Genomic DNA, 23105 nt, shown 5'->3' with positions numbered 1-23105 from the left:
TGATATTTAAAGATGCGAGGCCAGCAAGTGAGTTAAATGGAGGAGGTGTTTCTGGCGTGGAGAAGTTCTCCTGCCCTCCCTGAACCCAAGGAGATCAAGCCATCTCCCCAGTGCTTGTCATTAGAGACGGCCTTCAGTGATCCATTAGCGAAGAATTAGCAAAACGCTGCCGGGGCCGATCACTTTCCCAGGCTCAGCAGAAAAAACGCATAGTCCCAAACTTCCTGTAGTTTACAGCATAATTAGTGAGTAAGAAGAAATACCAATAGAAGCAAGTAAAATATAGTTAGCCCAGCTTTGGTTCACAGGGGCCGTGAGTACCTAGACGTTTCCTCCTACGAGTCCTCTGCCCTCACCCTGCCCCGGCCACTTCCCCGCCAGCCACTTCCAGCCTTACCCAAGCCACGGCCCCTGGAGGCTCTGCTGACAGACCATCCCACTCACACATTTACATAAGCCCTCGTGGGCTTCCCTGGTGGCGCAGGGGTTGAGAATCCGCCTGCCACTGCAGGGGACACGGGTTTGAGGCCTGGTCTGGAAAGATCCCACATGCCGCGGAGCAACTAAGCCCGTGCGCCACAACTACTGAGCCCGTGTGCCACAACTACTGAAGCCCACGTGCCTAGAGCCCGTGCTCCGCAGCAAGAGAAGCCACCGCAGTCAGAAGCCCGTGCGCCGCAATGAAGAGTAGCCCCTGCTCGCCGCAACTAGAGAAAGCCCGCGTGCAGCAACAAAGACCCAACGCAGCCAAAAATAAATAAATAAGATAAATAAATTTATTAAATAAAAAAATAGATAAATAAGCCCTCCTCGTCTTGCCCTCTCATTGGAAGCCCAGACGATCCGAGCCACACACGGCCAGTGGCTCTCACACTGGACAGTGTGGACACAGAACACCTCACCAGGGCAGAGGGCCGCAGTGGACAGTGCTCGGTGAGACCGTCTCCAAGCGATCCTTTGCAGTCTGCCCTGGTTTATGCTTCAACCCATCGATTTTCTTTTTAATTTATTTATTTTTGGCTGCATTGGGTCTTCCCTTAGCTGCTCTGCGGCACGTGGGGTCTTCCGGGACCAGGGGTCAAACCCGTGTCCCATGCACTGGCGGGCAGTCCCAACCACTGCACCACCAGGGAAGCCCAATCCATGGCGTTTTAGAAACCAAACCAATGAGTTCCAATAGCCTCTTAAACAGAAAGCCTTGCCTAGGGTAGACTAAAGAGGGCGCCTACGATTCCAGGTAGGGCTGGTGACAGCAGAGGGGGTGAGGCAGGCAGAAGACGCCAAGCTCCCCAGCCCAAGCTCACGCCTTCTGCGCCCAAGGACAGTCTGAACGCCGAATCCGTCTCCTGCGTCAGCTGATCCTACGAGCGCTGGCTGCCCTCGAGTCAGGACCCCCTATTCTCTTAGAAAACCAAGACCTTCGTCTTGGTAAAACTCTTAACAGGAATCATCTTCCTTTCTAGGCACTTACTACCTTCTCATCTGTCCCGAAAGCCACGTCCCCACTACTCCTCTTCCAAGGCAAAGAACTACAGCCCCCGTCCTTTATCGCACCTCCGGAACCTCTCACTTCCTGTTAGCTTTCAAACACCACATCTTCCCCCACTAAAAACCCCTTCCCCCATACTGGCTTCCTTCCCAAAGGCTCTTCTCCCCTGACCTTTGAGGTTGGACCTCTCCCCCCGAGACATGTGTACCCACTGCCTCCAGCCTTTCACCCGTCGTCGCACATATGCCGTCTTCAGCTGCAGACTCACTGCTCCTACCCTGAAAACCACACCTGGATTCTCACACGTCACCCCCAGCCTCTGGGCGCCAAATCCCACCTCAGCAGCCCCGACCACCCTGCTTCTCCACTTCCTCCTCCCACCTCCTCTGAGCGTGTGGGCTCCTACGGACCTTCACGGCTCTCCTCCACGGAGGGTTCCACCCCACGTCTGCCCCTGGTTCCAGGCCATTTCACCAGTTCTCAGCTGATGCCATCCCAACCTCCACGCTCCAGGGCACTCCCGACACCTCTACTACACGTGAAATCCAGTCCTGCCATTGTGTTCCCCAGCTAAACCACAGGGCCTCTGGCAGTCAAATATTTGTTCTACTTATTCTGGAACAGGAGGCCTTCGATAAAACAGCTAACAAACCCAGTCCAGCCGTTCTCTAGAAAGGTGGGATCTGTCCTGTTCCCGGCTTCCGTACACATATTCCAGCTGGTGGGATGTAAAGGGAAGGTGTGCAGAGAGAATATTTAGAGAAGCAAGAAATGGAAAGCAGGGACAGACCCAGGAAGATTACAGTAACCGGCCCCACCCACCGTCTCCCACACTCGCTGAAGAACACCCAGTCCCGGGAGCCTCTGCTGCTAACCAGAGACATCCCAGGCCAAGGAGATCAAAGGGCCATGTGCCCAGCTCCTCCTTAAGTTATTTTTAGATCTTACCAGAGGAGGACAAGAGAAACCGGAGAATTTCCACTCTACCACTGTTCTGGCAGCTTTCAAAGTAGGTTAACAGGAAAAATGATCTGGGCTGTCACTGCTGCTTTTAAATTCCGGCTAATTTTAACCCTTCTCCCAACCCGCTCTCCCTGCCACTCCCAACCAGAAGACGTAGATGCCTCCACCACACTGTCCTAAGGGTATGACAAACCGAGAAAGAAAACACAAGAACCGCGAAGGAAAGAAGCCGCCCTGGACACCACAGCTAATGGAACGCTCTGGCTTGCCACCATGCACATCAGAACGAGACAAGTGTAAAGAAGAAATCTTGACAGCAGAGCGGCCTCCAAATTACAGATGGGATACTGTCCAAGGCTTCATGGGTTTCGCACTCAGAAATGTTTTTCTCCTAGAAACAATGCTATAAAACTATGACCAAGCTCCCAGCCGGTCTCGAATGGCCTTGTAAAGGCTGCACACGTAACTGAAATGTAAACTGGCCGTGAAAACCGTCCAAGTAGCATGCCATAGCGCGGCGGTCGTACGCTTCAGTGCCGCGCATCTGAATCACCGTGCTGCTTCTGGGGGAAGTGGGGTTGCCCCCACGTATGGGGTACCAGCTACTACGGGCAAGACGGGAATGAGTGACATTTCATCTTCCCCACGTGTGTTCACCGTTGTCTAGGCTTCAAGAGAAGCAACCATCAAAAACAGAGGTGAGGGCGTCGCTGGTGGCGCAGTGGTTGGGGGTCCGCCTGCCGATGCAGGGGACGCGGGTTCGTGCCCCGGTCCAGGAAGATCCCACGTGCCGCGGAGCGGCTGGGCCCATGAGCCATGGCCGCTGAGCCTGCGCGTCCGGAGCCTGTGCTCCGCAACGGGAGAGGCCACAACAGTAAGAGGCCCGCGTACCGCAAAAAAGAAAAAAAAAAAAAGCAGGTAAAAAGGCAAGAAGTGGGTCACCCCCCTTAGTATGTTACGCCAAGCCTTCCGCAGAAGGCACGAGAACGTAGTTAGCACCAGGGCACAGGAAGAAGACTGTGCGAGCCAAATGCCAGTGGTACCACTTCCCAGCTGTGGGCCCTGCCGCGCCGTACAATTCCGCTCTGAGAAGCCAAGGCGTTTGGCTGTCAGCCAGGCCTATGGTGGGCAGGGCATCTTCCTTTGTCCACCAACACCGCCAGCCTCTGGGTGACTGAGGTGGGGATGCAGAAAAAGCAGGACATGAACACAGGTCTCTTCTGGGTGACCCAACTTCCCCTCTTCTCCCACCAAGCACAGGAGCACCCTGTACCCCCCCTTTTATGCTACAGCCCTGCTCTGCTGGGACAGAGCCAGCACCGATCCCTTCCAATCCTGTGGCAGAAATGACTGGTAGAGTTTAATGTACTACCTCTCCTGGGACTTCCAGGATTTTAATTGGAACAAAGTTTCATGTCGAACAAATGACTCTCTAATTGTGGAATACCAGGCTCCAGCAAGCAAGGTTAGATGGGAATAGGGTGCAAATGAAGATCAGATCAGGAGAGAGGAGGAAGTGCGGGTCACACCAGGGAGGTGGTATGGGCCTCAGAACAGGCAGGGATCACACGCTGGTTCCGGAAAGGGCCAGAGAGTCAATACTTCAGGCTTCCAGGGGCCAGAGGGTCTCTGCTGCAACAGCCTGTGTAGGGAATAAGCAACCACAGACAGTATCTAAATGAGTGGGTGTGGCTGGGTTCCAAGAAAACTTTGAATTTCATATCATTTTCATGTGTCACAGAACAGTATTCTTTTTTTGGCCGTTTAAAAATACAAACCCATTCTTAGCTCGCAGGCTGTACAAAAACAGGTGGCAGGCCAAGTCTGGCCCCTGCCTTCAAGGAAGCCTATCTCAAGCTTTGCCTCAGAAGATGCTTTTGGAATCGGACACCGTCATTCTTCCAGGGCTCCCACGTACACAACCCTGGCGCCTAGCCACCGGCCCGTACCCCACGACTCCCGAGTGTCCCTGCGGAGTCCTAAGACTGAAGAGTGTAATGCATTCAGGGTAAAAAACCTTCCACTGTTGAGAAGCACGGGGCTGCCCTGGGAGAGAGGGTGGGCTCTGAAGTCCCAGTTCCAAGGGGTAGACCCGGTACGTCACTGCCCTGACCTCAGTTTCCCCACTTGCAAAACAGGAAGAGCCTTTCTGGATTTGGATTTGTTGTGCAGGCTCAAAAACAACTACAGAAAGTACCCAGGACACTGCCCTGCGGTCAGCGGGCACCCAAAAAGTCACAGGTCCAACAGAACGATTTTTATCCTTATCTCCCGCCCTCTCCCCCACCCCACCCCCGCCTCGAGGCTCAACTACATCCCTATTCAAGCCCCAAAGTTCAGGTTCAGGTGTCAACCTAAGGATGTGACCCTGGCACTGAGAATGAACCAGGTACACGTGAATGAAGCCACAGTCCAAACAGCAGAGGTCAAAGGCAGGACAGGCCACTCAGGTTTCAACATGCAGGAAGTCACAGAGAAATCCCCTCCCCGCAGATTAAACTCTCAAACACACAAAGGAGCGCTGGTTCCACCAGGGGGGCCCTTCGTCCGGCTCTCCTGGGCCACTTCCTCGTACACGCTCTGCATCCAGGAATCTCAGTCCCTAGCCTCTATCTTCAGCTCTCCCTCACCACTGAATATAGCATGCACAGCTTGCAACAAAGACATGTTACCACGTGCAGCAACAAAATAGCAAAAGATAGCTGTTGAGACAACGTTTCTTTAGGAGACTAAGTGCTCATGGTTTTTTAACCTGACCGGCAATTTCAGTCATTCCGCGACTAGCTTAAGCACCCGGCCAATTCTACAAAGCTCATAGCAAAATCGCTGAGTGTCAGAAAATATTAAATGACCACCTGGATGTGCTTTTTATCGAGCTCTGTTTATGAATGGAGAAATAGTTCACATTACTTAGAGCGATGCGCTTCTAATCATCTCCAAGCAAGATTCCCTGGAGAGCAACACAGAGAGAGGTCATTCATCTGCAGCACCTGCACTGTATACATTTCCCTTGCTCAAGGAAGGAAAACCACCTATGTCAGTTTCAACCAAGGTGAAAAGAGTGACTTGAGATACTACTGTTTTCAAAATTTTCCTTACCTCTCAATAGTCAGAAGGACGCATTACAAGTCTGCCCTTTTGCTATCTCCATCTTTGTCTCTATGTTGGCCCTTGAGAAAGGGTGGGCCGCTGTACGTTGGCTGTATTTTCCCTCCCGTGTATACGCATTCTTCTAACAAAACGCGGCCATCCGGCCACGCCACAACCCCATCTCACGCTTTCTCTTGGTTGGTTGGTTGGTTGTTGTTTGGGGTAGGGGAAGAGGCTAAGGAGAGTGAGAAAAGGGAAAATATATAACAGAGAGGACAGCGCCCCACTTCCTCTGCTATCAGCCACACTGCCCGCTCACCTCGGACGCCTGGTTCTTAGCTCTGCTGGAGCAGAGACAACAGGCAGGGACACGTTTTCCGGAACTGATCATTCTGAAACTGCTCTCCCCGCATGCAGTGACACCATGTCCACGCACGAGGAGCTTCTACCACCACGTGAGACCACGTGACACATTTTCAGAGCAAGCTTCGAAGTATGAAAGCGGATCCGAACCCTTTGTAAAAGAGCTTTATTGAGATACAGATCACATACCACACAATTCACCCAACGGAAGTATACAGTTCAGTTGCTTTCAGTATATTCACAAAGCTGTGTAACCCTGATCAGTACAATCAACCTTGGAACATGTGCATTATATCTCCCCAGAAGCAGCCCTGGACCCCCTCCTTCAGCAGTCACTACTCAAAGCCCCGGTCCTAGGCAACCACTCATCTACTTTCTGGCGATGCAAACCCCTTTTTGTTCAGCCCGCAAGCCTCTGCTGTAAGTGTCTGACAGGCTCCCTGGTACCAATGGCCCTCGCAGCTCACTTCCCAGTTTTATCACATCTCAGGGGCGCGAGCCAGTACAGCAGCCTGGCTCCGGTTTCCATAAGCCGCCGCGGCTTCTGCAATTTCATTCCACGCCTCACTCACAGGAGCTTCTCAAGGCCCAGACTGCAAGCTACTGTCCTGAGTTCCCGAGCAGCAGCTCGCGCAGAACCCCCAGGAGGGCAACACGCCGTAACGTGGCTCTCGAGATGAAGTGCTGCCACCCCCCCCCCAAGAGAGAGTCACACCACTCTGCGGTGTCTCACGACTACCTTAACCATTTCCAACTCGTCACCTGCACGGCAAGAGAGGTGGGAAAGAAAAACCATTCGGCCACATTCCATGCAGAGGGAGAGTCACGTCCATTATACGCTTAGTTCCCGTCTCCACTTTCCTAGCCAGACATGTGGCAAGCCATCCAAACGGAAGAGAAGAGAGAAATTCCAAGGTGAGTCTAAGCGGGGTGGACAACACCAAACACAGTAACTACCGCCACCGAAGGGGAGAAAAGAGGTTGGCCCATCCGTCTACAAAACAAGGCGTATGGGAACTGATTAGGTAACTGAATCCGGGGCCGGTGATTTCGGGCTGTGATGGACGAGCTGGGGGGCTTTCCTCCCCGTTATATTCTCCATCAATCTGCCTGGAGCTTGAAGGGGAAATGGTTTCTCTCATCTGAGCACTGCAAACAAAAGGAGCATGCCCCACATGGGGCTCAGGCACCGCCTGCACCTGGATTTTAGCCACCCAAAGCACCCTCTTGCCTTCCGGGGGGGCTGTTGCCACCTGCCCCGTCCACTTCGGCCGCCAAGAAAGTCAAGGGGCTCTTTCACGGGTGCTTGTGTAACAGCCTCAACTCATTCCGTCCCCTTCTGCTCCATTCACGCTCCACTGGAGTTTTGCGAGAGAAGATATTACTCACGCTTATCTTTAAGTCATAAATGAGTACAAGCAGACACTGGTGAACTCCCAGTAATGACTGTGGATGACGCAACCATACTGCGCCGTACTGATGTCCTGGTTTTGCTGCTGCTCTAAGCTTATGTAAGACGTCACCATTAGAGGAACCTGGTTGACAGCACACAGGACCTCTCGGCGCTATCTCTGCAACTTCTTGTGGTCTATAATCAACCAAAATAAATCGTTTTCAATGAAAATTACCTAAATAAATTTAAAAAAAAATCAAACACAGTCTCTGTTACTGGTCCTCTGGAGAACTAAAAAGCGGCAAACCCAAAGGAAGCCAACGAATCCTCAGAAGGTCTTCCTGGTCGTTAAAAACTCAGTGCCACAGACACAGGCAGTGAACCAGGAGAAAAATCTCTTTCTGTAACTAGCAAGAAAAAAGGTCTCCTACTGCCTTAAAATGTAATATCCTGCAAGTACTTGACGTGAACAATCTGAAAATGAAATTAAGAAAATATCATTCACAAAAGCATCAAAAAGAATACACCCGAAGCTCTAAAACATAAACCACGAACCAGTGCCAACATTACAACTCAACCTCCACTAAGCCTGACGTTCCATAATGCTGAGTCATGCTCAGCTCCCTTCCCGGCAAAGCTCTGCAGGAATTAAGTTGGTCTTCCATCATCATCAAAAGCTAACAGGTGGGCTTCCCTGGTGGCGCAGTGGTTGAGAGTCCGCCTGCCGATGCAGGGGACACGGGTTCGTGCCCCGGTCCGGGAGGATCCCACGTGCCGCGGAGCGGCTGGGCCCGTGAGCCATGGCCGCTGAGCCTGCGCGTCCGGAGCCTGTGCTCCGCAACAGGAGAGGCCACGGCAGTGAGAGGCCTGCGTACCGCAGAAAAGAAAAAAAAAAAAAAAAAGCTAACAGGTGACACCAGGACCACATCCAGTTGCTACAATGCATGGTATTAAAAATGAGTGATCATTAAGAGGCACACACCCACCCAATCAATCACCCATCTAGTCTCTCAGTCATGTATGTATAAGCGATAGGGAAAAGCAGCCACTGGCAGCTGGGAGACGGCCTGGCACTCACGGCTAGGCTGCAGCCTTCTCCTGCTGGAACAGAAACAATTCAGAGACCACTCATCTCAGACAGGGACCCGATTCCATAAACCCTGCCCAACTCTTTCAAGGTCTTCTTAGCACCCTGTGACTGAGATGTCCCACGGTCCCCTCAATGCGATGCAAGGTCAACAAACCCAACCTCATCCAACTACAGCTTTGTGTGTTCCTAGAGACTATTTGGCTGAAGGACATTGTACCTAGGAATGCAGGTGAGGACAAATGCCTTTTAAAGAATGAGTCTCAGCATACAGATGGCCAACAGGCACATGAAAAGGTGATCAACATCACTAATTATCAGGGAAATGCAAATCAAAACTACAGTGAGGTATCACCTCACACCGGTCAGAATGGCCATCATCAAAAAGTCTACAAACAATAAATGCTGGAGAGGGTGTGGAGAAAAGAGAACCCTCCTACACTGTTGGCGGGAATGTAAGTTGGTGCAGCCACTACGGAAAAGAGAATGGAGGTTCCTCAAAAAACTAAAAATAGAGTGGCCGTATGACCCTGCAATCCCACTCCTGGGTATATATCTGGAGAAAACTATAATTTGAAAAGATACACGCACCCCAATGCTCACAGCAGCACACTTCACAATAGCCAAGACAGGGAAACAACTGAAATAACCATCAACAGATGAAGGGATAAAGAAAATGTGGTGCATATATATACACATACATACATACATATATATATATATATATATATATACACACACGATGGAATACTACTCAGCCACAAAGAAGAATAAAATAATACCATTTGCAGCAACAGGGATGGACTCAGAGATTTTCAAACAGTTAAATCAGAAAGTGAAAGACAAATACCATAGGAAGTCATATGACACGAATGAACATATCTACTAAACAGAAACAGACTCACAGGCATAAAGAACAGACTTGTGGTTGCCAAGGGGGGGTGGGGGAAGGATGGGGGGAGGGATGGATTGGGAGTTTGGGATTAGCAGATGCAAACTAGTACATACAGAGAATGGATAAACAAGGTCCTACTGTAGAGCACAGGGAACTCTATTCAATATCCTGTGATAAACCATAATGGAAAAGAAAATGAAAAAGAATATGTGTGTGTGTGTGTGTGTGTATACATATAAATATATATAAAAAATGGAATCACTTTGCTGTACACCTGAAACTAACATAACTTTGTAAATGACCTATACTTCAATTAGAAAGAGCCTCACACTTTATCTCACCTGAAACAGACAAGATGAAACCGCTTACAGAACTTATCTATATGAACTGCAAATCACAACAAAGCACTTTCCTTTCAATTTTTAAAAACTGACTCTACCACCATTGGAAGCCACCCATCCTTTACCACTTAGGTATTTTTAATGAAACGAACTGGGTGTATTTGGTTTTAAGACCAAGTTGAGAAGTTATTAACTTGACACAGTGGTGGTTACATGTTCCACCAAGCGGCACAGAATATTCCCATCACTGCAGAAGCTGTAATTGTAAATCTGCCGTTTGTTCTTAAAACACCTACTCAATGACAGAGCTCCAGCGTCCAGCACCCACAACACCTGAAGGCAAAGGAAGGAGCTGCTCAGAAAAGCTTGTGTTCACGGATTAAAACAACCTGAAACATATACACACACGCAGCACCTCCTCATACGACCTCAATTCTCTTCTAGCATCATTTGGGGGAGGGGCTGTCCTGATAAAACCAAGCATCATCCGGGAGTCCGGACACCACGGACGGGCTTCCATGGTGGGTCCAAACATGTTTCGGATGAGGTACAGTGGATTTTTCTCAACAAGCAATTTAAGGCACAGATGTTATCCTCATCTTAAACGATACCATTATACCTTGAAAAGATTCTGTTGAGTTAGACCATTAGACTCTGCCGGTACTTGACGACTTTTGATCTGAAATGGGGACGCCGCTCCGTTCAACCTAATATGGGTGCAAAATAATTTTTTAATATATAAAACCGAAGTCCAAAATTTGGTTTACAACTGTGCCAGCATGGAGATGCAAAGTTCTTCCTTTCAAGAAAGAAAGAACCTGCCCATCCTCCATGGCTCTGTTCTGAGCAGCCCCACGACTGAACAAGGCCATTTCTCTCTACCCATCAGGCAATCTCCACTCCAGAGCTCACGGTGGGGGGGCGGGGGGGGCCGGGGGGGGCCTGGCTCAAACTTTATCAGATACGCATCGAGGTCCTGAGGCTTTCCTTACTCAGTCCTGTCCCCCATTTATCTCTCACAGGCCTTTGTCCCTCATTAAAACACTTGAACCTCTCACTGCATCTCCAGAGGGACCAAAGGACACAACTATCGAGGCTGGCCAAAAGGTTCGTTCGGATTTTTCCAAAACCCGAACTTTGGGGCCAACCCAATGTTACAACGCTGACTGCTTTCAGGTCGTTAAAGTCCCTGAAAATAGACACCTGTGTATGTGTGTGTATCTAATACCCGGGGACACACACTGTGTATACACACAGAGTCAATTTTCATGATTTGAGGATACAGTATTCGTGAATTTGCCTATCTGCTAAATCTATCTGTAGCCCCAGATCCAGACCTGAGGTGGTGTGGTCACTTAAGGACCAAGCACGGGGTGAAAAGGTCGAGCCGCTGGTGCACACGTTCCCAGCTCAGGTGGAATGAGGCCTCGTGCTACCTTCTTGTTTCAGCTCCCAGGCCGTAAGCCAGTGTGCTCTCCATGGGCTATTTACTGCCACGTGTTTTGCATTTCTGTGCTTTTGTTGGTGACATCTCTGCTTAGAACAGCCCCCAAGCACGGTGCTGCAGCGCTGTCTGGTGTTCCGAAGGGCAAGACGGCTGTGCTGCGCGGTAGGGAGGGAACACGTGTGTTGGAGAAGCTTGGTTCAGGCATGAGCTACAGGGCTGCTGACCGCGACTTCAACATGGATGAATCAACAGTATACAGTCAATAAGGTGTCTTTAAGCAGAAACACACGTAAAACAAGGTTATGCAGTGATTGGTTGATGAAAATAACGTGACCAGAGGCCTGCAGGAACCGAACCCTCTGTTTCCCATAGAAGCAAAGCTTCTATGAGGTCTCAGCAACTGTACGTTCAACTACCGTGAATAAGGAAAATCGACCATTCACATAAGCCACATAAAGATGTAGCCATCACTAATCTCCACTCGACCTAAAAAAAACCCTAAAACCATTCTTCTGTGTCTTCCTATTGCACAGACATCCCTGTATGGAATGACACGGTGGCCCCTCCCACGCTCAGCTTTTCCCCTGTGCTCATCCCTTTATGATCCCTTCACTACATCAGGGCAAAAGCTAAGCGACTTCACGTGTAGGCCCTCTGCCCACAGCCCTTCTGTACAGGCGAAGTTTGGTTCCAACAAACAACAAGGGCAGCTACGAATGGAAAAAGCCGGAGCCAAAGAGAATGAAATGACAGACGATGGGAAGCGGAGATAAACCCCTGCCCTCTCTGGAGCGCATCCGCCCTAGCAGGCATCCCTGCAGCCCCCTTCCATTGGCACGACTCCACCTTGCTTGGGAGGAGCTCTCAGAGAAGCTCTGGACCCCGTCTGCACTTTTGAAGTGAGAAATGGACGGCAAAGACACAGTACTCAGGGCAAGAAGCCAACGCCGGTTACAAAACACGGTGTGTTAACTCTTTTTTCCTCTTTTATAACTCCCCTAAGAACAGATGTAATAATGTTTCCAAGAAAGCAAACCAGCAGAAAAAGAGGGCTAAAGGTAGAAACTTCTTCCGTAATGTAAGCCATCCTGACAGTGAACCAGTTTAACATGGCTGCTTTCCTGGAGAATTGTTCTGACCCAAATTCTGAAGGGACCAAACACAGCAACCAGGAAGGGAATCTTCTTAAAAGGCACCAAAGCCTATTTAAACAAATCTGCAAAAGATTACTGATTTTTCAATGAAGATTCTCAAGCTATATATTTTAATATAAAAAATTTAACTACGGCTTTTTTGTTTGTTTGTTTTGCTTTGTTTTTTGTTTGTCTGGTCGGTTTGGGTTTTACACCAAATAGTCTATGACCTGATTACCCAAGGACTTTCCAGAGAAAAAAGCAGAAAAAAAAATCCCTCCATACGTGATGCTTGTCACATGCGGTACAAGCTTGTATATCCTCCAAAGAAAGCTTAGATAATGAGATAAAGGTAACCGTATTCCTCACTTCTATTTAGAGTAAGTGTCTGAACTTGATTTTCTCCAACAGGGTCCAAACTGGCCTTTAGTTAAGTCACATCCACCTGACTAGATAATCAAGAAATGCTCTCAGACCTCACTTCTAAGACAACCCCACAGAATGGAATCTGCTGGAAGGTGGGCCTTTCCTGACTCCTGTTCAAGGCAGTTTAGTCATTGAAAGTTCCAGGGAACATAATTATTACAGCGCATTCCCTAACAGGTGACAAGAGAACATTCCAAAGACAGCTTTCTGGCCACTGGGTTTCACCATACACAGTTTTTACCGCTGCAAGTGATAGAGCAATCCCCCATAACACCAGTAACTCAGACTAGGGGCTGAGGACAGTCTTGAAAACGGATCCACCACGTTGTGTGCTGGAACCTTTTGGAGAGCATGTGGCCCAAGCGATCAGCTGACAGAAGAAAAACGATGATTCCTTTATTCTCTTGGGGCCAGTGTCAAGTGGGTGGTTAATGACAGCATTAGGCCTAAAATTCAATCCTTCTGCTCCTACTCAAGGGCTCTTTCCAGGGAAACGTCAGTCTTGGTATCGGACCCAAAAAAAAAAAAAGAATTATAACCTACAGTTATATGGGTCTTCTTTGATTTAATGCAGTTAATCTTGGATAAGGTCAGGAACTGACTTGCATTGGCTCAAAGAACCCCAATTTACAATCAGGAGGACCCACCTACTTGTAAAAGTCTTCACTCTCCATTATACGTGTTCCACAGGCAGACCGTGAGCGCAGGTACCCTGTGAGAAGTCAGATGCCAGGAAGGTCATGGGCAACTCTCCACTGATAAATTACACAATCATCAAAGGAACGTGGAGACGGCTTGTAATGCCAGTTCCCAGTTCTTTAAACCACAGTGAAGTGAGAGGAGAAATACCATCTCCATCAAGCATAAAGAGTTCCTAGAGAGCGTTCTGGAAAGCTGAATGAGACACTGCCCCGTGGCACCGATAAGAAGAAGGCTGGAAGTAAATGACCACTGGAATCTCCCTCAATCACACTGTCTGAGTCACAGGTCACAAACTCAGCCTATTGCCAAAAGTTTACTGTTTGTCCTCAAAAGCACATCTTCTAACATATTCCCTGCGTTCCCCACGGCTTCATCCGGCCGCTCCTCTCCCCTTCGCGCACGCACACACCCACCCACCCCCAATCTCAACAACATTCTACTCCGTAAGCGACAGTAACATGAATCACGTTCTGCTGTGAGACAAGAATCGGTGCTCAGAACGTCTTGCTACAGGCACGCCCAACAGAAAGGGAAGTTCCATTTCCTCCTAAGTGCCTTTCAGCTCAACTTGTTTGCCATGAGTAACAGTCCAGGTGCCTCTTGAGGGGAGGGGGGTGTCGGGTCTAACAAGGTGAGGGTCCCTTTCCCCAAACCTGACTCCAGTTTCCTAACCACTAAGTTCCAAGGGATGGGCTCATTTTCATGTAAGTTGTATTTTAGACAGAAGGACAGCTGGAAAATTTGCCAAGGTCGGTAGCATAACGTGACACTGCTAGACCTGCATGTGGAAATGCGGCAGCTCAGGGCCTTTCTCATTTTGTAGTTCACATAATTTTCATTTAGTTCACATACTTCTATTTTCATCTCCTCCTTTACTCCATGCGGCTTCCTAGGTCACCTGCTTTGTCAGACACACCAACTTGGTGCCCTCACAGCCCAGGAGGTGACAGGGCAGCCAACAAGGTGGTAGGGAAGAACTGACACCTCAAAGGCACAGAGGACAGATGGTGGTGGCCAGAGGCGGCGGGAGAGGGGATGTGGGTGAAGAGCATCAAAGGTGCAGACTTCCAGCCGTAAAATAAGTTAAGTCCCGGGACTTCCCTGGTGGTCCAGTGGCTAGGACTCCGCACTCCCAATGCAGGGGGCCCGAGTTCCATCCCTGGTCTGGGAACTAGATCCCACATGCCACAGCGGAAGATCCCGCAAGTGCGACTAAGATCCAGCGCAGCCAAATAAATACATACATACATACATACATACATAAATACATACATACATACATACATACATACATAAGTGAGTAAGTCCAGGGGATTCAACGTAATACATGACTGTAGTTAACAATACTGGAGAGTATATCTGAACGTTGCTAAGAGAATAAATCTTAAAAGTTCTCATCACGGGACTTCCCTGGTGGCACAGTGGTTAAGAATCCGCCTGCCAATGCAGGGGACACGGGTTTGAGCCCTGGTCCGGGAAGATCCCACATGTATCCCATGGACGGAGCAACTAAGCCCGTATGCCACAACTACTGAGGCCGTGTGCCACAACTACTGAAGCCCATGCACCTAGAGCCCATGCTCCGCAACAAGAGAAGCCACCGCAATGAGAAGCCCACGCACCGCAACAAAGAGTAGCCCCCGCTCGTCGCAACTAGAGAAAGCCCGCGTGCAGCAACGAAGACCCAACGTGGCCAAAAATAAATAAATAAAGATTAAAAAAAAAAGTTCTCATCACAAGAAAAAGAAATGAGTAACTATGTGTGATGATGGATGTTAACTAAACCTATTGTGGTGATCACATCACAATGTTTACATATATCAAATAATTATGTTACACACCTTCGGCTAATACGTTATATGTCAATTATATCTCAATTTTTAAAAAATGAAATGAAAATAAAAAAGGACAGTTGAAGGATGGAACTGTCTCTGTGGGTCCTGACCCCCCACCCCTGCATCCCACAAGCCAGGAGATGTCTTTTCTCAACAGGGAATCAGGAAGAACAAAAGCCTTGCTCTCACAACTACTGTACTAAAGACACAATCAAGGAGAACCATTTCATTTAAACAGCACTCAACCGAGGGGGAAAGGGAGAGAACGAAAGAGAGAAATAGAAAGTTCTGCACAACAGAGTTACTTCCGTAACTTGCTGGTCGCCCCGAGAGGTGATACTTGGCTGATCTGATGACAGCCAATTCTAGGTGACACAGCATCCTCTAGAGCAAGTGCTTCCGCAGCCAGCTTTTTAGCAGAAAATCTCTATCTGCTTGCTGTGCACGACGATGCGGGTGGGAATAGACAGGCTTTCACTCCCTCACTCACAGCACTGTCCTCTGCTTGTCCCGCCAGCAAGTCAGATCCTCTGATTTTTTTTTCATACCCTCAACATTTCAATCACCAAAATAAAACAACACTTGTGTGAGAGGAGGAAGGAGGCTGTCAGCCTCTCAGTGACACGGCTCCCTCCTCTAATGAGGTCGAAACTTTCTTTTGGCCACAAAGCAACCGAGTGTCAACACACTAAGGCATCAGCCCCCAAAGACTGGAAACAGAATTTACAGCAAGAGACAAAAGGCTGGTCCATGGAAACATGATAAACGACCCTTAGCCATGCAGCACAACGTGCACTGCAAAGGACACCATGAGCAACTGACCCATAATTACCGTGTGCTTGCTACGGTGCAGGGCCGAAAGGAAACCTAAGGCGTGATCTCTGCTGTCAAGTACTTGCAGTCTTGCTGGTGAGGAAAGAGAAAATACATGCATAAGAGAAACAGTGGGCAAAAGGCCACCTGGAAAAAAAGAGTATTAAGCTCATAATGGAAATCTCCTAATAAAAAACAGATTTTCCAACACCAAATAAATGGTCCATTTATTAGGCTGTGCAAAAAAAAAAAAATTAATAAAATTTAAAGAATTAATACAGTACCAAGCCGATGAGAATAAGTCACAGAAATCACAGAGACCTAGCCAAGACCCTTGGGCTGTAACCTGCTTCCACACAGCCATCTGGGAGAGATTAAACAACTCCTTTTTCCTCGGGAGGGCTTTATGTCTTTATATGGAAAGGACTGCTAATTGCCCTTCCCAGTGGAGACAGTCCTGCAAGATGTGGTGCTCAAACTAAGTGCACGACAGTCACCTGGAAACTGCATCTGTGCAGGGCTCTTCAGCCTGGGCACATGTGGACCCAGGCCAGGTAATTCCTTGTGGGGGACCGTCCTGTGCACTGTTCCATGCTGAGCAGCGTCCCTGGCCTCTACCCACTAGATGCCAGGAGCACCCTCTCCCCTAGTTACAACAGAATGTCTCCAGATGTTGCCAGATGTCCCTGGGGGGACACGATTGCCCCCCCACCACCACCTGCCCAGCTGAGAACCCCTGTTCTAAGATGGAACCAAGGAAGCTACATATTTCACAGGCACCTGCTGCTTCCAACATCCACCTACGGGGCTATTTTCCTGGATATAACTGGGTGCATCAGTCTCGTCCACTGGGGTCATCTTCCTTCCCACACACCAACAGGGCAGAAGGTATCACAATCCCGCTTCTTCCCTCTTGCCTCTTAACACACGTGCCTTTTGCCCCCTTTGCTGTGTGACTCTGCATGACCTCCCGACTGGAACAGTCCTCCCCAGCCCATGGATGTGGGATCTGGCCACGACACTTGCTCCGGTCAACGAGCATTAGTGGGAAGGACAGGCAGAGGTTTTAAACGTGACTGCGTGATGTAGCTTGGCTTCTTCTTATACCAGATAGGAGGGGCAGAAGTACATGCCCCAAGAGGCTACTAGCCTCAGAAGGAGGAGATTAGGAGCTCAGTCCTAAACCCAGCCCAGAGCCTGACCAGGCCTCCCTGATCCCACCCAGCTGAGCCCAGAAGAGCCACACCTCACCACCCACTGACCAGTAAGCAAGAAATAAGTGCTTGGTGCTCTTTTCAGCAGCACATATATTAAAACTGGAAAGATACAGGGATTAACATGGCCCCTGTACAAGGGTAACAAAAATTCATGAAGCATTCCATATTTTTGATGGAAACTAAACTTTCGGTGGTGAGCACGCTCCAGCATACAGAGATGTCAAAATACGGTACTGTACACAGAAAACTTACATGTTCTAAACCGTTACCTCAATTTTTAAAAATTCTGTAAAGAAATAAGTGCTTGTTTCTGTAAGCCTTTGTATGCGGGGGTGCTGTTTGTTACACATCATCAGCAAAGCAGAAAGCTGACTGATACACTCCCCAAATATTTCTGAACCAAAATGCTGATTAACAAGTGGATATTATTATGACTTTTCTGTCCCTACCCCCACCTGTCTTCCTCCACTCTTGTATGGAGCCACAAACCCACCAATTCAGTCCCCATAAAGGCACACATGGTATCTTTGAAGTCCTGGGGGCCAGGTCCCACTCTTCTCACATCGTGGTGGTCTTTCCCACAGCTGACTCAGACTGTGAGACACTAACTCCAGGGAATAGTTCTGTCAGAGTCCCCGAGAGACCCTCAAACTGACAGTGGCAGGGCCACCCACCAACTATGGAGTTCTTGGGAAGGAGAGGCTCTAGACATACAAATGTGTTCGATCAGCACCAAAAATCCCAGGTCCTTCCAAGACAGAAAACAACCGGGTGTGCTCAGAGGTAAATCAAGACTCAGCCAGTGGCTCCACCTCAGTGAAAGGCAGGCACACCGACCAAACAGCTCCACGACTTCTGAATCATTCAAGAGACAAACAGCAAATATTAAATAAATATACAAACCTTGCAGGGCTCAGAGGAACAAATTAAGAGACAGAAACAAAGGAAATAAGTCTCCTTGGAGACTGTCAATGGAGCCAGAGAATAATGGCCCCCAGACAGTCCCATGCCCTAATCCCTGGGCCCTGTGACAGTGTTACCGGGCATGGCCAAAAGGACTCTGCAGATGCGATGAAGTTAAGGATGCTGAGCAGGGGAGATTATCTTGGATATGGGGGGGGCGGGCAATGTAATCACGTGAGCCCTAAAAAGTGGGCAATCTCTCCAGGCTGTGGTCAGAGAGACACGTGACCAAAGAGGAATGATCAGAGAGACACTGCACTGCTGGCTTTGAAGATGGAAGAAGGGGCCATGAGCCAGGGAATGCAGGAGGCCTCTAGAAGCAGGAAGAGGCAAGGACTGGCTTCTCCCGAAAGCCTCTGGAAAAGAAGGCGGCCCCACTGACACAGTGAGACCCATCTCAGACTTGCAACCTCTGGAACTATAAGATAACAGAGTGGAGTTGTTCAAGTCAGGAAGTTTGGGGTCATCTGTCCCAAGAGTGACAGGAAACTAACACAGTCAATTATAAGATCAACGGAGAAAACACACATGACCTTCAGCCTTACCAATAAGCTCTTCATTCAAGGCACAGACACCCCAGAAAGTCGTGCCTATGGAGAGCTAGAGAAAAATCAGCCTCCATATTCTCCCACCTGACCCTGGAACGGTAATTTATGGCTCTACACAGGCAGAAGGCTTATACATTCAGAAAAGTGAACAACTCTACGACTCTGTCTCAGTCTAAGCCGGCGTTGTGGCTTCAGGGAGGCCCCAGAACGCAGCCAAAGTCTAGCTGGTTGGAACCCCGTGACCCCGGAGCAACTTCACACTACCCCCTTGGGAACTACAGGCTTCCTACGTCTCACACCAAGAAAGGACCCTCTAAAATCCCATCCAGGGACTTCTCTGGTGGCTCAGTGGTTAAGAATCCGCCTGCCAATGCAGGTTCGAGCCCCGGCCCGGGAAGATCCCACATGCCGCGGGGCAGCTAAACCTGTGCGCCACAACTACTGAGCCTGCGCTCTAGGGCCCACGAGCCACAACTACTGAGCCCACGCGCCACCACTACTGAAGCCCACATGCCCTGGAGGCCGCGTGCCGCCAACTACTGAGCCTGTGTGCTGCAACTACTGAAGCCCGTGGGCCTAGAGCCCGTGCTCCACAACAAGAGAAGCCACCGCAATGAGAAGCCGGTGCACCGCAATGAAGAGTAGCCCCCACTCGCCACAACTAGAGAAAGCCTGCACACAGCAAAGAAGACCCAGTGCGGCCAAAAATAAATTTAAAAAATAAAAATGCCATCCAAAAGGCAGCACAAAAGAGGAGTCAGCAGGCACAGCTTTAACTGACCGAAACTGTTTTCTAGGTTGAACTTTAGGGGAAGAGATGGAACTAAAGAGAAGGAGAAGGCAGATACAGTGTACGCCCAATTGGAAGCTGAACTGGAAATGGTCTTATAAACATGGCTCCTTCTGTGAACCGTTTTCCATTTCAACGTCATCTGAAAGGAGCAGCCCGTGCCCCGGGTTTACCCAGCCCATAACATTCTTCCACCTGATTCCCCACCCCAGGCCCCAAGCCCTCCTTGATTACCCAGAGATTCCACAAAACGTTCACCAAGAAACTGGAATAACACACACTACAACATGGACACGCCTCAAAGACCTAACGCTAAGGGAAGAAAGCTAGACAGTAAAGGGTACATATTGTGTGATTCCATTTATAGAAGATGTCCGGAATAGGCAAATCCACAGGGACAAAAAGCAGATCATTGGTTGCCAGGGGCTGGGTGGAGAGGGGATTTGGGAAGTGATGGCTTAATGGGTAAGGGGTTTCTTTCAGGGTGATAAAAATGCTACAGAATTAGACAGTGGTGATGACTGCACAACTCTGTAAAAATACCAGGAAAGTACTGAGTTATACACACTTTGAATGAGTGAGTTGCATGGTATGTAAGTTATATCTCAATAAAGCTGTCATATTAAAAAATAGGAGAAGAAGAGAGAGGAAGAGGAAACAACCACTAAGATATCAGCCAATGACTACAAGTCACTGCAAACTTTAAAAAATTTAACCATCCCAAGGAGGTTAGTTTACTTAACAAGCCTGCAATCCTGCGCACCAGCCCACTCCACAGTAAAGATTCTGGAACGCCTGAGCAGAGGTCGGCAGCAAACTGTGACCAGAGGTGGTTTATGGAACGGGCTGAGGAGCAAAGTGGGACGCCTGGGGCTCATGATGAAATGCAGGAAGACGATTCTGCAAAAGTAACCGTTCTCAGTAATTTAAAGCAACCCTCTATAATGAAAGTATTCTCTCTCTCCAAAATAAAAAAACAATGGTAACAAATACACTGGCTACGGCAGCAAACGTCTACTGATAACTTCCGGCTGCTCCAGGTCCGCCGATTCAGATTAGACTCCCGAAAAGCAAACTGAAAGTAAAATACGTTGACTGGCTTGGGCTGGCTGTTTCAGATGGGAGGGGATGGGATGGAGAAAGGATGGCTATTGCTCCCCTGTGAGAGGAAAGGCGGGTGAGCAGCCTTAAGATTGCAGTGGACCCAGCAGCATGGGGAGCCCCTGGCGCAGGGCCTGGGTCCAATCCCGCCCCCCCTGGGCCTGGACCATTTCCTCAGAAGGTGACCCCGGCAACCGCAGACAGGGCGCAAGTCAGATCCCACAAGAGTCGGCAGGGTATCACGGCTGGCGTTTGGCGTTCATCAGCATGCCGACCCACGCATCCCGAGTTATTCCTGGTATTAGCCCCTTGACATAATAAGGAAGCCAAGAGGAAAGACGGACACATCCGAGCATACAGAAATGGGAAGCTTGGTGGTTAAGACCATGAGCAACGTTATGAGGAACAGTCTAGGAGAGAAATATTTGGAACAACTAACAATCATAGTCTACAAAGACCTCCTCTAAGGCACGTGTGGGCCTCAGACCACGAGCATCAGTGTCAGCTGGGAACTTGCTGGAAATGCAGAGTCTCGGGCCCCGCCCAGATTTACTGACTCAGAAATTCTGGGGATGGGGCCTGGCAACCTGTGTTTTCACAAGCCCTCCACAGGGCGCTGGTACACAATGAAGTTTGAGAACCAGTGGTAAGGTCACAAAAATATTTACAGCAGCACTATTCATAATAACCCCCAAAATGGAAACAACCCAGGTGTGCAACAACGCGTGAATGGATCCACGGTGGTGCGTCCATACCTGATGGAATCCTACCTAGTCATAAGAGGGGATGAATTAGTGACACAGGCCACAACATGGGTAATGCCGAAAATCACCATGCTGAGTGAAAGACGCCAGGCAAAATAATGAGCGCACGGTGTGCGATTTCACTGATACAGAATTCTAGGATATGCAAACGAACCCATCTAGTAATAGAAAGCCATCAATGGTTGCCCGGAGGTGGGGGGAAGCAGAGAGAGATTACAGAAAGGCACAGGGAAATGTGGAAGCCACGAAAATACGTGTTATCTTGATATGCACGTGTCCCAGAAGCCAGCACCACACTCAAGACAGCAAACATAGGAGAAAACTGATGACCGTGCACACCTTATATACGCCTGGTTTACTGTACTTCAATTATACCTTAACAAAGTGGTAAAAAAAAAGCAAGCAAGCAGATGGTGCAAAACCAGTGTAATATGATCCCATATAGATAAAAACGCAAGACTACACAGTTGTACATGGACAGCTGAACATGCCAGAAACAGAATCTACCACATCACACTGTGGACTGTTAATATCAGTTATTCTGCCGGAGGAGCTGGGAGTTACAACCCCACAGTGCGGGGATTCAGGGAAATCAGCATATTCTTAGGTATCACCTTAGAAACAGGACCGAGCTTAGAACAGGAAAAAGAAACAAAACCCAGAATCTGTTCAGAGGAAAAGCCTTGCATTTTGGAAGCCCCCAAAGCAAGGCCGGCTGCAGGGGTGCAGGCAGGGAGAGGGCCCCCCCTCGGGTAGAAACAAGTGCCGCAGGGGTGTGGGGCAGCTCCTGCTGGGAGATGCAGGGCAGAGAAGGGGACGCACGCAGGTAAGCGGGCTGGGGCCCAGGCAGGGGGCCCTGAACTTCTCAGGGGGCTCAAAGGTTGACCAGATGAAGAGAACAAGCGGTGGAGGCCTGGCTATTGTGACACCCTGCACACTGCACGCTCCGCACTCCGCACAGCAAATGAAAACCCTACAGAAACCAAGAGAAACCAAAACCCCGAGGGCCGTAAGCAGATGCACTGAAAGGCTGGGCTCACAGCAGCCACTCCCTTCCAGCACAGTCATCAATGTGGAGAGTCTTCACTCAGGATCTTTCGCCCTCCTTTCTCAGTTCTTGGGGAAGAGATAAGGATGACGTGCGATTTCCAGATCAAACCCCAGACGTCTCTGTAATTTCGCTGTTTATTTGTAAATGAATACTTCTAAAGGAATTTCTTTTCCCTCTAAAGTTAGCTCCCAAAACCTTGCTTGTCCTTTGCTGTAGAAAAAGATCCATATTTCCCTGGAATGTATGAGGACGGAAAGATTTCCCAACTTCTCTAAGTCTGATGCGGGTTTTAGTCCTTCAACTTTACCAAGTCTTCAACCACGAGATTCAAGCTTCTAAGGCGGGATACTTGACCTCGGCACTAATGACCGCTTGGGTTGAGTAATTCTTTGTGGGCCTTGGGGCCTCATCCCCTGCATTATAGGATGCTGGGCAGCGCCCCTGACCTCTATCCACTAGATGCCACTGACACCCCTTCCCCATTGGTAACAACCAGAAAGGCCCCCAGACATTGTCCAGCGTCCCTTGGGAGCAAAACTGCCCTTGGTGGAGGACCACTGAGCTAAGGTATATCCCGACCAAGATGGAACTTCCGTCAAAGTCAAACATCCAATGCCATGAAAGAAACAGGACGGGATTTTAAGGAGGCAGCAGGGGCATGGAGGGTTGACTGCCCTATGGCTGTGTCCTGGGT

General features: G+C 49.2%; 1 protein-coding gene and 1 non-coding gene across 6 annotated transcripts in view; one reads left to right on the top strand and one right to left on the bottom strand.

The window, feature by feature from the left end:
- Positions 1–23105, bottom strand: part of TBL1X (transducin beta like 1 X-linked) — a 227141-nt gene that overhangs the window by 190094 nt on the left and 13942 nt on the right. Inside the window, exon 1 of one of the 5 annotated variants that reach the window (XM_033420227.2) lies at positions 15997–16047. The exons of the other annotated variants lie outside the window; for them this stretch is intronic. The gene's annotated coding sequence lies outside the window, so the exon portion shown is untranslated. Of the gene's footprint in view, positions 1–15996; positions 16048–23105 lie in introns of those variants that run through there. 5 annotated transcript variants of the gene reach the window in all.
- On the top strand, positions 17264–17365 carry LOC117199791 (U6 spliceosomal RNA). Its single transcript, XR_004481129.1, has one exon. It is a non-coding gene; the product is annotated as a U6 spliceosomal RNA (small nuclear RNA).

This window comes from Orcinus orca, chromosome X (genome assembly GCF_937001465.1).
Source record: "Orcinus orca chromosome X, mOrcOrc1.1, whole genome shotgun sequence".
NCBI lineage: Eukaryota > Metazoa > Chordata > Mammalia > Artiodactyla > Delphinidae > Orcinus > Orcinus orca.
Note: the sequence above shows the minus strand (reverse complement) of the source record. Positions and strands in the feature narration are given on the sequence as shown.